The following is a 13,166-nucleotide window of genomic DNA, read 5'->3' as shown; positions in this document are numbered from 1 at the left end:
GGGCACTGAAGATAGGAGACCTTGAAAGAGGAGGATGGCGCAAAGTAATAATTCAAAGGAAACAAATTGTGACTAATTAAAAAAACGTTCACAGGAACATAGAGCAGAGCACTGAATAATAATCAAAAATGAAAGTAATAACTAATAATAAACAAGAATTTAAAAGTGTTTAAATGTTTAAAACTGAGTCAGGACCATGACATCAGCAAGTAGTGTTTAAAAAGAGGCAAAAATCCCCCAATCAAACTAACTCATTAGGTGATGTTAAAAATTTCTGGTAAAAGACAATCTATCAAAGTCTGTATGGTGTGTATTGCCTAAGCTGACGAGCAGAGTGCAAACACATAGAAATTATAAAAGTCAACTGAAGTGCTGTCAGAGCACATCAAACCCAAACATGGTACTTGAAACAGATACTTGAAATGCATCTAAACAAAGAAGACGAAGGAAAACAAAAAAAACCCAGACAGAATAAGTCAAATACAGTAAAAACACGACACAGTGTTTCTCTAATGTAAGCTCAGTACTACACTGAAGAACACAAATACATGATAAAACTCTATAAATGAGTTCAGTGATGAATAGTAAAAGAATTAAACGATTTTCAGATCATTCTAAAAATAAATGACTGAATATTAACTGTGTGCGTGTTTCTGCTTTGCTGAACTGTGTCCAGCTGTTAGAATGAGCACTGAAATAAATGGTTACACAGTCTCAGTAACATGCAAGACTAAATAAAGCCACGGGATGATGCACATCTCACTTTTGTGTTGGAGGTTTTTCAAGATTTGTTGTGACACTAAACAGGAAATAATTGACTGGACCTTTGAACTGAAGCAAAGCAAAATGATTTTACTCAATAACAAGAAAAATAATAATTTTTATTGATGGACAGGTGCAGATGTAAACAGACAGCAGAGTAATCTTCATGTTTGTGTTGACAGCTACAAGGTTTAAAAATAATGGGTTGCATTTATATAGCACTATTTGGGGACCTCAAAGCGCTTTACAATACCATTATTCATTCACTCTCACATTCACACACTGGTGGAGGCAGCTATAGTTGTAGCCACAGCTGCCCTGGGACAGACTGACAGAAGCGTCATCGGCCCCTCTGACCACCACCAGTAGGCGGTAGGTGAAGTGTCTTGCCCAAGGACACAACGACCGAGACTGTCCGAGCTGGGGCTCCAACCGGCAACCTTCCGATTACAAGACGAACTGCCAACTCTTGAGTCATGATCGCCCATTTAAATAATGATTCATGACAAAATTTAATTTGTTACATTCAGTTAAAAATCACTTTTTGTGTTGAGAGTAGGGCTGCCACGATTAGTCGATTACTCACGATTATTTTGACTATTAAACTCTAATTTAATAGTCAACGCGTCATTTGAAGTTTTATAAGATCCCAAAAGACGCAGGAATAAGTAGTAGGATTTAAGAGTGTAATAACAGACTGAAACAGAAGATGGCAGCACTGCATGAAGAAGGATGCCAGCTGCTGTTAAACCCCGAAGAAGTAGAAGCTGTGTCCGGTATCGTAGCTGTGTCCACATCCTCCTGCCCCAGCATTAGTAGGCCGATTATGTTAGAGCAACACGACAAAGACTGTCCAAATTAGAAGACTCAGACAAGTGTGCCCTTCATTTCCCCAGACTTGAAGGATGGGTCGGGTGTATCCTTCCCAGAATTCATAGCGCAGCCCAGCTCAGTTTCCAACAAGGGCCGCTATTTAGTTGTAATATTACTCTTATTATTCTTTCTGGGTCACAAAATAAACATGTAACATATTTTCAGGTGAGAATGTAGCTGTGTAAACTTCAAATATCTGCTCGTTTTTTCCAAACATCACATATTTTCAAAAGCTTACCGACGTTTTCGGAGACATCTGTTACCCACCAGCTTGATAGCTAGCCGGGGTTCAAGGCTCACTGGAGCCTGTGAGAACACTGGACTCCCAGCAATTGTTTTCAAACCCACCAGGGTCTTTCACTACTCAGGTTAAACATGATATATAAGTGACTTAGATAACTTAAAAATGTTATTGTTTGACTTTTTTTCAGTGTTTTATTTGTCCTCAGTAAATCGGTTTGGCTGAGATTAAAGTTTTTACACAGCTGAATAAACGTTAAGCAGACAGCTGATTATCAGAAGTGTGAGATGCTCGAGATACTCCGGTGTCCTGTTATATTTTAGATAGCAAGGAGCAGATGGCTCAGTTTATTACACTTCACCGAAATAATCTGCAAATTTCATTTACATTTAATAAACTATCATATTGTCTTTATTTTTAGTTAGCACATACCTTAAACACTTGAAGCTGTAAGCTAATGATAGTTATATAAGAGCAGATGCATGCTGGTGCAATAAGCAGTCACTGATCCACAGTCAAAACCGTCTAACAGTGAATCTCCTCATATGACTGAATGACATCCTCATTCTCATAAGAGAGACTCAAAGAAGATGCAGAAACAGTCCTTTGAACAATGACAAACATCCACACAGAAACACACAAACTGCAGTAACTGGTTGTGATGAGTCTTTATGCTCAGGATCAGATTTAATGAAGCCTGGAAACACATTTTCAAAAAGCAAGTACATGTAAAAACATTTTCTTCATATATAGAAGGATGTGAGAAATCTTATCAGAATCATGTTAAAGTAAATTATCAAACAAATTGCTCAACAAAATAATTTAAAACATGCTGCAATACTTATACAGTGTTAAGTTTTTAGAAGCTTTATTTGTGCTAACATGGTTGTTGCCTCTGCAGACCACAGCTCTGTTCTCAGTGAAGATGGTGATGTTGACCTTACTGAATGATTTCTGGGATGTTCTGCAGCTGTCTTCATCACAAACAGACCAAAGCCAATAATCCTGGATGGAGCAGTTTACTGTGATACTGCAGAGTCCAGCAGACTGGTTGGAGCTGAGCTTTAACATTGTGATGACAGGTGTGGGAACTATTTCTGTAACATCCAGCCAAACAGATAAATTAACAATTTAATGCTAGAGGAGAACTGACAATAACCTGGATGATTTTAAGTTTTTAAGGCTATTTGATATTTTGGTTTTTTCTGCATAATTGATCATATAACATGTTACCAAATGAAAAAGTCTCTTTTAATTAGTTTTAATCTTTTAACTTTATGCACATTGCAGGAAGCAAAAATTCAATTATATGCAACATTTTCTGACTGGAAGAAATTTGTTTAACATTTAAACCTATTTGCTGCATATTTTCTATTTCCAGCATATAAAATAAAATTGTCTTTTGTGTTTACATTCACTCTTCCAAACAGATGCAAGTAAAACACAATAGAAAATAAATAAAATCAACGACTCAGCAGCACTAAGTCCTGTTGCTCTTAAATCTATTTTCACCTGTTTAACAGGAGTGGGTTGGGTGGTTCCTGGTAAAAGAAAAGTTCTGGTCTCCATATACTGACTTCCAATTTTAATTTAAAATCTATTTTAAAATCCCTTTACTGGTTTTTAAATCCTTAAATGGTCTGGCACCTGTATATTTGTCTGATCTGCTGAAGCCTCATGCCCCCCCTCGTTCACTCCAGTCAGCTGAGCAGCTGTTGCTCTCAGTCCCTAAATCACGGCTGAAACCGAGCGTTCTCTATTGTGGCCCCAAAGCTTTGAAATGATCTCACTTTCCACATTAGGCGTCTACATCAGTAGTGGTTTTTAAATTCAGGTTTAAATTCACTGGCCTTTGACTCAGTGGGTAACTGACACTGTTATTTTATTGTTATTTATTTATTGTATTTGTTATTCTTATTGTACCTCTTATATTTCTGCTGTACAGCACTTTGGTCGGTTATGTGTTGTTTTTAAAGTGTTATAAATAAACTATGGTGTGGTATTTTTTCTCTCTTGCCTACAACTAAAATGAGGAAGAACAATTTAAGCTGATTTGAAGTCTTTCAGAGAACATGATTTAGTGCTGACAGCTGATAGCAGAGATAGATAGAAAGTTTTTAAATCTCCACTCTCTGGTTTAGCTTGTTTTCATCACACCACAGAGGATGCAAATTACTGACTATCCACTTCCTCTTCCAGCTGTTTCTTGTTTTAAAAACCTCTGTGATGTGCTTTAACTGCTATTTATAAATACCTGCTATATAATTCAGAATAAAAACTGATGCAGATCCTGCAAATCTGCTGTCTGATTACACATTACCTCTAGTGAGTATATGGTAAATGGTCTGTATTTGTATAGCGCTTTACAGCTACAGCTACATTGTAGCCACAGCCACCCTGGGGCGCACTGACAGAGGCGAGGCTGCCGGACACTGGCGCCACCGGGCCCTCTGACCATGTATGGTGTCATCTTATCCCTGCTCTCACATCTTTCTGTGTAAACAGGGAATTCAGTCTAAGTGAACTGTTTAGCAGCTGCTTCGCTTTGTGTATTTTCAATATGCATTTAGTTGTTAAAGTTACTGCTTCTATATAATTTAAAAACAACACACTATTTAATAAACTTCAATTATTCAATTATTAGGCTCGTCTTTACTTTGCATGAATTTATCATTTCACTCTCCACTCTTGCAGAAAAGCTCCAGCAGCCATCCGTCCAGATATTCACGAGCACATCTGCAGAAAGTGGCTGTTTAATGGTGGTGACCTGCTCTTCTCTGGATAAGGGTGTTATCCAGCAGCCATTTGTTTTATTTGAATTCTTGAATCTTTTCCTTCATGATTATGTCCTGCCATTATATTCTTACCACGTTAATTTCACCTTCCTCTGTCTGTTCACTCTGTTGTTGTTGTCCCTCCACTTCTTCTCGGCTGGTGCAGCAGCAGCAGCCTCCTATGACTGTGAGGGCTGGTTACTGGTTGTTGCTAGAACCACTTCATGGTACAGCAGCGCCAACAACTAACGTGTCATTAATTTGATACATTTTACTGAATTTATTTTTATGTTTTCTGTCTCAGCTCTTCAGCTCCATATTTTCACAACTTCTTCACTACTAAACTACTACGTTCCACAGCAAAGGCAAGAGATTTCACAAAGTGATCAAATGGCAACGTTACAGCCAGTATGCATTGGCCCTTCAATTAACCCATCGGCACAAACATTAGTTGGCACACTGGGAAGATGCCCAGTTGAACTGATGAGCTGAATCACTTTTTATACGACTGGCTTTAGTTACGTTCTGTTGCTGTTGTGGTGTCTGAATAAAATAATGAGCCTCTTAAATTTCAAACACATGCAGTTCTGTGTGATTAAAGAATGAAAGTGTAAAAGGTCAGAAAGCATCATCACATCTTTGGCACCATTATTTCTTTGTTTTTCACTTTTGAAGTCTTTTTTGTTCTGATTTTGTTTCAGGTCTGTAAAAAGATTGTTTCAACAAAACTCAAGACTCACGGACGACGTCAGCAACAAAATCCAACCCAGAACATTTTGACATTTGGAGAACTGCCAGCATCCAGATCAACAGCAGTTATATTAAACAATGACATGCTCTTGGTTCAATATCAGCACTGGAAGACTGATAATATGGTTCATCTTTGTATTAAAATTTTACTGTGTTTATTTTAAATTGGTACAAAACAGTTTTTGAGCCTATTCCACTCAGTTTTTCATAAGTTCTCCCTTTTATATTACAAATTTCCAGGCATGTTGGGGTGTTGTCACTTCTTCACACCCACCTCTCTGCTCCTTGTGTCATCAATTCTTCCCTGTGATTGGACCATCTTTGCATGAGGATTCTAATGATGCACTGTAAAGTTTTGCAAAGCACGTCTTCTCATCTTTCAGTAACCATCTCTGTAGGACAACTGATCGAAGAGTTACGGTAGTGCGAATCACCCATGGTAAATAAGGGTATGTGTCAGTTGGATATTCTTTGTCCCATATGTCTCATGTCAAATTCTGAACACAGCTTCCAAGTACAATCACTGGGGTGTGTTTACAGCTGTTGGCCAACAGAGGGAGACATTAATCCATTTATAATTTATTGTATCTGTCATGGTCTCTCAGTCCTCCTGGTCAACCAACACGTTCTCTCTCCTTACGTGTATAATGAACTCGATACTTTACTTTCTGTTTCTCTCCTGTACGCACTGCTGCAGTTTCATCAGAGAGGCAACCTGGCTGTCTTAAAGGTCATGAAAATTCATTCAGCATTAACAACTCTGATCATGTACTGCAATTATTAAAAAGTATTGGTACTGGTATCAGTATCAGTGATACAGGCCCTGTATTTACTTGTTATCAGATCGATACAAAATCTTGCAGTATTGCACACGACTAGCAAACAGTGAAGTATTAAATTCATTAAACTGTTATTATTTCAGCACCATGGACAGCACACAAGGTTTTCACTGCGTGAAAGAGAATCTGTCTCTCTCTCTCTACCCACAAAACCACATATAAATATATTTTTCTTTGTGTAACTTCAGATTGTCAGATCATTGTCATTCTCCACCTTTCCAATACAGAAAGACCTGTGAAATATAAACATTGGGTTGTGTTTACAGCTGGTATTCAACATAGGGTGCAATTTAGTTAATTATCACAATGGATTAATCTGCTTGGCTGAGTATTAAATATTTCCCAGAACTATGATGATAAAGACTTCAAAGTCTATTATTTACATCACTGCATGTTGCAGAAGAATAAAAAACAAACAAACATGTGTGTTGTAAATGTAGCTGTAACTGTTTCCAAAGAACAAGTTTAGATAAAATCAAAATTATTTCTTAGAAAGGATGAAACATTTCTTATTGATTATTTCCTGAAAGTGATTAAAACGTTTAATGTTGTGACACAGTGGGTCCGCACTCTGAAAGGGAGGGGAACATCCAAAGAGGCATATGCCTGCTAAATGGCCTCCACAACCCTGTGGGACAATCCAGACTTAGACAGGAGTCTGCCCAGAATTCCAGAGTGGAAGCTGACAAACGGCTGTCTTTCTTCCTGAATGGCCGGGTAAGCAAGACATGCTGTCCCAAAGCATGGAGATGGCACAGGGCAACCTGGCTCCAAGCTGCCTCTTTGTCCAGGTCCCCAGTGGGAGATATTTGTTGTATTATTTTCTCACTTTTAGATCAGCCAGCCCTAAAGCATGGAGCCTCTCCCTCTCAGGGTACAGGATCTCCCCCTGACCCCTACTGGGAAAAGGTGGAATAGTGACCCCCTCACCTGGAATAGGAAGTCCCTCAGAACAGGGAGGTCCTGGGGTGTCCTAGCCATGATTGGCAGGATAACTGAAAACTAGCATGTGGAGCCAAAGAGGGGACACCAGGATCAACGAAGGGTCAAAAAAAAAACTCCTCCGTTTTGACCCGGTGAAGGAATAACTGGAGGAGGGAGTATGGAGGGAAGCCCCAGAGAAAAGCCTGTGGCGAGGGGTGCAGGTCATCTGCAGGGAGAAGAACAGATAACAATGTGTGTCAAGCCCCTGGGGTAAAAGAACTTCTGCACCTCTGAAGCGACTCCAGATCTGGTGGACCACCTCTGGATGGAGTCTTCACTCCTCTTGGACTGGGCTCCTCCTCGACATATTGTAATGTTCACTGTCGCATTTAATGGTCCTGGCACATAAACTGCTTTCAGTGAGTAGAACGGGGTGAGCCCACTGCCACAGTCTGGTAGCTATCATGCAGAGGAGGGGAGACCCTAGCCCCCCTTACCTGTAGATGTAGACTATTGCAACCATTTTTGCTATCTTGATGATAACACGGTACCCTGACAGTCTTGATAGAAACTGCTTGAGTGCCAGGATGACAGCTTGCAGCTCCATCATAGTTATGTTAGAGACTCCCAATGACTAATATAAGAGCTATTGACCATAGAGCCCTCCGCCTCAGGAGCTCGCCTGCGAGTGAAGCCCAAATGGGTCTAGGCACACCCCGAAGGCCTGCTGTCATTTCAGGGTGAGGGACATGGAGGCTCTGATAGACTCCAGGGTCATGCCCAGAAACGATGTGTTGTGGGAAGGCCACATGTTACATGAGCAGAGCTACATGGCTGCAGCACTGTCCTTCAGTACAGCAGAAGGCTACAGCCCAATGCAGTGGGAGAAACTGTCACTCACTGGGTTAACAGCCAGTCAGCCACAGAGCGGTGCCACTAGCCACGTGAACCCGCAAGACAGTGGGCAAGATACATATTTCTCACACAGCATGCTGGTGTTCTTGGCTTCTTGGTCTTATGGGGTGCAGATGCTCTCTAAGTACAGTTGCCCGGTGTTTTCCACACTAGTGTATTCAGCTTGAATGTTTCGATTCTGGGTCTCACCATGGTGCACTTTGCTGCTGTTTCAGGGGTGTTGATATTATGAAGATTAGGGGACAGTTTCACAAATCTGCACACACACACACACACACACACACACACACACACACACACACACACACACACACACAAACAAAGAACAAAAATGGGTGTGACGATGATTCAGAATATTATTAATTGACAGATGGCTCAACCTGCAGACAATAGTACATAAGACATGTGAGTCTAGTAGTGGTGTGCTGATCTATAATGAAATATTATAATAATTATAATATTATAATAAAATACACCCTGAATATTACTTGGTATCGGATCGGAAAGGAAATCAGTAGTATGGCACATTAGTGATGTGCTGATCTATACTGAAATATCAGTTCCTCCGATACCAGTTATTTATGTTCTAGAATCGATTCTCATATTAAAATATCGATATTTTAGTAATTTGGGGTAAATTTGTAGTTTATCATTAACAGGAACACAGTGGAAAGAAACTAAATCATTCGGATGTCTGACTTTGAAAGAACTACTTCCTCTTCCACCTTTCATAGTCATATGCGAAATATGGCTGTATAAATGTGTTGCAGCTAAGACACGGTTTGCAATACATGTGGCAAGACAGTGAGGTGTTGTGGCAACACCACTAAAATGTCAAACACCTCAGAGTAATCATATCACAGAATATGACGAACTTATGTTGAGGCCAACTGAAGAGGAGAGGACAGGGACAGGTGCTGCTAGGGTGAGACAGACGCCTCTCGCGGAGTCCTTTAGTGCTACAGGCAGGCAACGTGTTCAAATAGTGCACAACTTCAGGTTCTTCAGGTTCTTTATTTATAATTCTGCACTATTATGCAATAAGAACAAGTAGCCTGATGCCCTGTAATCATTATGAAGCTTTAATTTGAAATACACTAAAACATCAAGTTTTTGTACAAAGTATGGGTATTGGATCAGTATCGTCAATACAGCCCTGAATTTTACTTTGGAAGGAAGTCAGTGGTATCGCACATCACTAGAGTCTAGTGGTTCAGGTCACCTATTAATTCTTTTTTTTCTCTCTCTTTGTTTCTCTGAGCAGACTGTGATGACTGCATGTGTGGAAAAGACTGTTGTAGGTTTATTTTTATCTGCTGAAAATCAGAGACCACAAAATTTCTGGCTGGGCCTCCAAGAAAAGAGGATTTGCAGCCTGTGGTTTCAGCCTGAAGTCTAATGTTTGTCTTCTTTAAAGTCAACACAGCACAGTGGAAATGTGCAGGTATGACAATGTGTGAAAACAGGTTAAAAGTAGCTTTATTGTGGTGATGACACATGCTGGACTAAAGAATAAATAAAGCATGTGGGCATCAAGAGAAACGGTGAAAAGCTTGTTTCTCACGCTCATGTCTTTAAGAGTCTCTGCATGGACGTGCTGTAAATGTTAATTTATCTCTGAAATAAATAAAATCATCCATCACTCTCTCTGCCAACAAAATCATATACAGACATGTTTTTCTTCTCACTGCAACTTCCAAACAGGCCAGTTCCTCACAGTATAACACAAAACTCCAAAGTATAATCACTGCTTTGTAACCAACAGAGGAGCCAGTAAATCATCTACACCTACTGATACTAATGTGTCTGTTTGGCTGGTGTTACAGAAATGGTTCTTACACCTGTGATGATGACGTCAGTGTTTGACTCCAAACTGCCTACTGGACTCTGCAGAATCACAGAGTCCCCAAGTTTTTAGGCCTTTTTAGACTTCATATGTTGAAGCATTACAATATTAAAATATTGATATGTACTGAAACTTCTTCACTTAACTTTTACATATAACCTGAAAATAAGCTAAAAACAGGAAGTTACATCTTCATGTATTTTATCTTTCTAAAAGAAAAGTGGTGGGATGAAAAAACACACCTGCTGTTAGACAATCTAAAACACTTGGATATGAACATGTTGGTGAGTGTGTGTAGATGATACTGCAACAAACCTTAATCATAACCTTTGTAAGAAAGTGTTTGACAGAATGAAGGATGACGGCTGAGTTTTCATGCTTTTACTATGATTAATCCAATAGCCTGAGTGACAAACTGAGGCACACTACATGCTCATGTGGAGGGACTAGCCAATCACAACGTAACCGCACTTTAAAGTATTCACTGTTCTGTCCTTTTGGACTCAATGTGGGTGGAGCCTATTGTAGCTGTCATAGTATGAAAGATAACCTAGACAGGTCATAGAGAGACAGACAACCATTCATGTTCACATTCACACCTGCAGGCAACAACCTGAATCACCAGTTAACATAATAATATATGACTTGGATTGTGGGAGGAAGCCAGAGTACCCGGAGAGAGCCCAGACAGACAACCATAGTGGGAGTTGTCCCTTAAGAGGGTCATGAATCCACTATTAATTATGTGTGTCATGACATGAGACAAAGTGTGAAAAGTGGGTCATTGTGCTGCATTCCAGATACCTCCAAACTTGAAAGTTGGAAATCGGGCGTGGCGTCACTCCCGAGTTAGTACGTTGCAGAGAAAGACAAGAAACACAGGATTTGTGTTGGTTCTTGGCATGTTAGAGCAATGCAGGTATGATAGTAGTGCAGTATGATGCTTGTTGTTTTGACTAATCAGTGTTCAAACAAAATCATGGCTCATTCAAGGAGTTAAAAATACACAACAGGTTAAAGTTTTTTGTCACGACCGGGTGGCCGGTGCGTGGTGCAAGAGTAAGAGCAGATGTTCGAGACAGGAATGAACAAAAACTGAGACGTTTACTTTAGGTTTGACCAACAATATAAATGAAGATTGAAAGGAAACTCGGACGATGTTAACAGTAACCTAAACTGGAGAGAACTAACACTAGACACAGTGAACATGAAACTTAAACGTCACCAACATGAATGACATGAATACCTGAGACGTGACTCGTGATGAACAGAAACATGGCCCATGGTGAAAGATGACCTGCCAATGAACGATTGAAAACTCACATCACACGAGGGTGACGAGGGAAGTGGAAACACAGCTGGAAGCAAAACTAAACACAGAACGTGATATTGTCAAAATAAAACAGGAAACATGCAGACAAAGAGACACAGACCTGAGACTGAGACCAGGGAAGAAACAGACATGGAAGCAGAAACGGGAGTTTGGGAAAAGGATGCAGAGTGAGGGACAGAGAGATCTTCTGTGTTATTTAGTGTCTGTGAAGTTTCTCAGTCATCCAGGTCATTGTAGTCAAAGGAGCTTGCAAAGAAAAGCGTCTGGACTTCTTTAAGTTACTTGAAGACGTTTCACCTCTCATCTGAGAAGCTTCTTCAGTTCTAAGGTCAAATAGTGGGGAGTCCCAGATATAAACCTAGTGGGAGTTTCCCCCCACAGAGGGACAAAAGGACCCCCTGATGATCCTCTAATCGCCTGAGCCAAGGTGTGAAACTGGGTGTGGGTCCCAATCAGCCAGAGTTTCGGGTGAGTTTATTGTGAAACCTGGCCCCACCTTATCATGCGAATTCCTGAGGTCAGATGGCCCAGGGTGTGAGTGGGCGTTAAGGCGTCTGGGAAGGGATCTCAAAACTGGATTATAGATATTACCGTACATTTTGGGAGGAACACCCTTCAACTGGTGCGGGAGTACGAAAGGGAATCAAGGAAACTAGCGGATTATAGGAACCATCTCCGTTTCAACCTAAGATGCAGACAAACCAGAGTTGTTCCTAAGAGCCTTGGATCCACTGTCAGGGGATACAGAGCAGACTTGATTCTACAGAGAGCACAAAATCACCTTTTAAGTGAAAGGATAAGACAGGTCCATTTCACTATAGATGCCTTCCAGATCAAGATCAGCCAGACTCTGCAGGAACTGGAAACCCTTCTACCCTCTACAATCTTAGAAGAGGTTTACAAGTTTGTGGACAAGGCTCAGCACACCCAACACTCTAAAGGAAAAGAAAGACAACGCAGGAAATTTCACACCTTGCTTTCAAAAACACACACTCCTCATTCTGAATCTACACAACCCAGAGAAGAAAACACACCTGAAGAAAGTCAGGAGAAATGGGTTAAGATCTTTTCAGACAGGAATCTCACTGAACCTGAAAAGAGAGTATTAGCCAAAGGACTCAATTTTGCCATTTCTCCACAACAGTTGCCCATAGTGGACCTCATCACAGCCACAGAATCTGCCATACGGATTAATAAATTATCACAGACAGAAGCAGAGCAAATCAGGATGAAAGTCTCAGCCACCCTCTCCAGTGCCAAAGTCCCTCCGTCCAACCTCACAATACAGGAAAAGAAGGCCGTCGCTTCCCTGAGCAAAGACCACAACATCACTGTTTTACCAGCTGATAAGGGAAGATGCACCATGGTCCTAAACACTACAGATTACCATACAAAGATCACTACTCTCCTCGGTGACAACAATACCTACGAAGCCTTAAAGCGAGACCCCACAAGCAGCTACAAAAAGAAAGTTATAGCTTGCCTTCAAGACTTGGAAAAGGACAAAATCATTGACCGCCTTACTTATCCAATTCAATTCAATTCAATTCAATTTTATTTATATAGCGCCAAATCACAACAAATGTCGCCTCACCGCCTTTACCCAGGGGATGCCATACCCTGCATTTACGGACTTCCTAAAAATCCACAAGGAAGCTGTCCCACTCAGACCCATAGTCAGTAGCATAAACTCAGCCACTTATAACATTCCAAAACACCTTGCTACCATCCTTGCTCCTCTCGTGGGGAACACCCCACACCACATCAAGAACTCCACCGACTTCACTGACAAGGTGTCACGATCCTGGGTCTTATGACCCAGCGTTTTGAGTTTTAGTTCATTTTGATGTTTATAGTGCATGTTTAAGCTCATAGCTGTGTTTCCTTGCGTTTTAGTTTACCCATGTCC

The sequence above is a fragment of the Neolamprologus brichardi genome, chromosome 3 (assembly GCF_056152115.1).
Source record: "Neolamprologus brichardi isolate AB-2024 chromosome 3, ASM5615211v1, whole genome shotgun sequence".
In the NCBI taxonomy this organism is placed as follows: domain Eukaryota; kingdom Metazoa; phylum Chordata; class Actinopteri; order Cichliformes; family Cichlidae; genus Neolamprologus; species Neolamprologus brichardi.
This window is presented reverse-complemented; position numbering follows the sequence as displayed.